Source organism: Enhydra lutris, unplaced genomic scaffold, assembly GCF_002288905.1.
Source record: "Enhydra lutris kenyoni isolate GAN:26980312 unplaced genomic scaffold, ASM228890v2 scaffoldscaffold81, whole genome shotgun sequence".
In the NCBI taxonomy this organism is placed as follows: Eukaryota; Metazoa; Chordata; class Mammalia; order Carnivora; family Mustelidae; genus Enhydra; species Enhydra lutris.
In genome coordinates, this window is record NW_019154165.1 from 4,881,211 (window position 1) to 4,884,654 (window position 3,444).

A 3,444-nucleotide genomic window follows, 5' to 3' on the forward strand; every position below is an offset into this window, starting at 1 on the left:
AGTCTTTCTGTAAAGATGGACAGGCAGATTGGGGATGGAAGAGTAGAAGTCGCAGGGTAGACCTGTGGGAAAGGAGGTTTCCCTTTGTGTCAGCAGGGGCCCTTGGCCTCCCTAGCCTTTAAATTTCTTACACCTCTAGTTTTGGGCAGGGTCTTTCTCTCCCAGAATGCTGGTGTAGATTTTTGTGTGGATCTCTTCTACTATTTACAGGCTTCTACAGAGATTTAACATCGTTTACAGCCAAGCATGGGCATTTACTTACTCTGACCAAAGGAGGTAACTTAATCCTAAAGGCAGGGAAGAATGGGTATGATCAGCTCTATTTTCCAGATGAAGGCATTGAAACAGTGACATTTTTTCTATGTTCCACATTAGTAGAATGCAAACTAGTCTTCCATCTCATTGCTATTTTAGCTAGATTAATCAATGTCAAGGGCATTTGGACAAGAGCTATAAATGAATCTTCCAAAATGCAAAGGCTTTTGTACCTGAAGTGGTGAAAATTATCCCTTGGTATTTTAATGACTTCAGCCTTGCCTGCATATATCCCAAATATACCCCTGTCTGCCATTTTTAGTGAGGAATCTCACAAATCACCCCTTATGGTAAAGAAATAGTCTTATTCTTAGACAGGTCAAATTGTAACAAGGCTAATTTTCAATTCCCCATTATAATAGGAAACAGGAGTATGTAACTGAAATGCACAGATACTTTGAAAACTTTATTTGAATAGTCATCACAACCTCTAGTTCCACCAAAGCTTTTAACTAGGGTTGCTCAAAGAGAATTGAGTCAGCTGGGCTGGTGAGAAAGTAGAACGAAAATAACATAGGTCTCAGAGACAGGAGAACTGTCTACAGACTGATAATGGATCTCTTCCAATTCCTCAGCTTCAATTTCTTGCCCTGTGAAATGGGGAGAGGAGAAGGTAGAGGCTGGAGTAGATGATCTTTCTGACAGAGACAATTTAGAGTGCTGTGACTGACTTGAGTTTTCTTATTTACACTCAATAGAGGGTGAGTACATGGAGGGGATGCTAATGGTAGTGAAATGACTCCTTGGATAAAGGTAAAGAAGCCTTAAAAATTGAGTTTTGAAATAATTCTCTGAAGTTCCCCATTAAATAAATGGCAGGCTGACAGACATTTAAACCCAGGTCTGAAGGATTCCAAAGTTCATGCTTTTTCTACAATGCCAAAATGGTCTTCAGAGTTTTTTCATCAGAAAAGTATGGCCAATAATTCCTACCTTAGAAGACTGAAGTAGTAGTTAGAGAAGGTGATGGAACAACTTAGTAAACAGGAGAGCACTCTACAAATCTAAAGAATCATATTGTGTTTTATTTTTAAAAGGGGTGCTATCAACATTTATATCATTGTCAGGAAAGGCTAATTACTGTGAACATAATAGGGCATCCACTTTACTCTGAATTTTAAACTCTCATCTCCCTTCTCATCTTATTTTCTTTCCAGGGCTTTAAAAAAGATCAAGAGACACTGTTGAATATTACATAAATTATGTGCCTGTGCCATCTTTTTTCCTTCTTCTTTTTCTTCTTCTCCTTCTCCTTTTTCTTTGTAGTTTCTTAGCAACAAAATTAGCATCAGTGGTGTTCTCCCAGGACATCTGAAGTGAGGGTAAAGTTTTTGTCACTGGCTTCCTCTGCAATTTCAAGGGAGTTGTATTAATGTAATTTTTCTTAGGTCCTTGCTTTGGAAAGCCAGGATGAACAGACCTTTGGAAAATGGTGGACATTCTCCCAACTTCTGTTGGTTTTATTTCCTAAATATTTCACAAATCTGCCCAGTTTTCTTCATCTCTGTTACTGCCAACCTAGTTCAAGCCACTTCCCTTTTTCACCTGGATCACTGTAAATGGTCTCTCTTTCTCACTCTTACTTACCTAGAGTCAGTTCTGCATTGAACAGCCAAAGGGATTTTTTAAATTAAGACTTAATTTTTTAGAGCAGGTTAAGGTTCACAACAAAACTAAAAGAAAGGCACAGTGATTTCCCATATGCCTCCTGCACCAACATATGCATAGCTTCCCCCATGATCAACATTTCTCACCAAAACAGTGTATTGTAACAACAGGATAAACTTACATTGATACATTATAATCACCTAAGTCCATAGTTTACATTAGGGTTAACTTGGTGTTGTACATTCTGTGGGGTTGAACAATTGTACAATGGCATGTATCCATCACTATAATATCATGAAGAAAATTTTCACTGCCCTAAAAGTCCTATCCCCAAATATTTATTCTCCCCACCACTCCCTGGCCACCACTGATCTTTATGCTGTCTCCATAGTTTTACTCTTTCCAGAATGTCAAATAGCTAGAATCTTACAATATGTGACCTTTCAGATTGGCTTCTTCACTTAATAATATGCATTTAAGTTTCCTCCATGTCTTTTCATAACTTGATGGCTCATTTCTTTTTAGTATCAAATAATATTCCATTGTCTGGACATACCATGGTTTATTCATCTAGTCATCTACTGAAGTATATCTCAGTTGTTTCCAAGTTTTGGCAATTATGAATAAAGTTGCTATGAGTATTGTGTGTAAGCTTTTGTGTGAACATAATTTTCAACTCCCTTGGGTAAATACCAAGGGACATGATTCCTGGATCATATAGTAAAGTAAGTTTAGTTTTGTAATAAACCACCAAAATATCTTCCAAAGTAGCTGTACCATTTTGCATTCCCACCAGCAATGAATGAGAGTTCTTGTTGTTCCACATCCTCCCCAGCATTTTGTGTTGTCAGTGCTAGAAATTTTGGTAGTTCTGGTAGTGGTATCTCATTGTTGTTTTAATTTGAATTTCCCTGATGACATATGCTGTGGAGTGTATGTTTTCATATACTTATTTGCCATTGAACATTTTCTTTGGTGAGGTGTCTGTTAAAGTCTTTGGCCCATTTTTTAATCTGGTTGTTTGTTTTCTTATTGTTGAATTTTAAGAGTTTTTTGTATATTTTGGATTACAGTCCTTTATTGCTGTGTCTTTTGCAAATATTTTATCCCAGTCTGTACTTGTTTTCTCATTAATGTTAACATTGTCTTTCACACACCAGAAGTTTTTCATTTTAATGAAGTCCAGTTTATTGATCCCCTTTTTCATGGACTTTGTCATGAAAAGTTGTTGATGTTGTATCTAAAAAGTCATCACCACACCCAAGGTCATCTAGGGTTTCTCCTATATTATCTTTTAGGGTAGTTTTGCATTTTACATTTAGATCTGTGATTCATTTTGAGTTAAATTTTTGTGAAGAGTGTAAGGTCTATCTAGATTCATTGTGTTCCAGCACTATTTGTTGAAAAACTGTATTTGCTTCATTGTATTGCAATTACTCCTTTGTCAATAATCAATTGACTATAGATATAGTCAATTGATATATATAGTCAATTGATTATTGACAAAGGAGTAATTGCGTG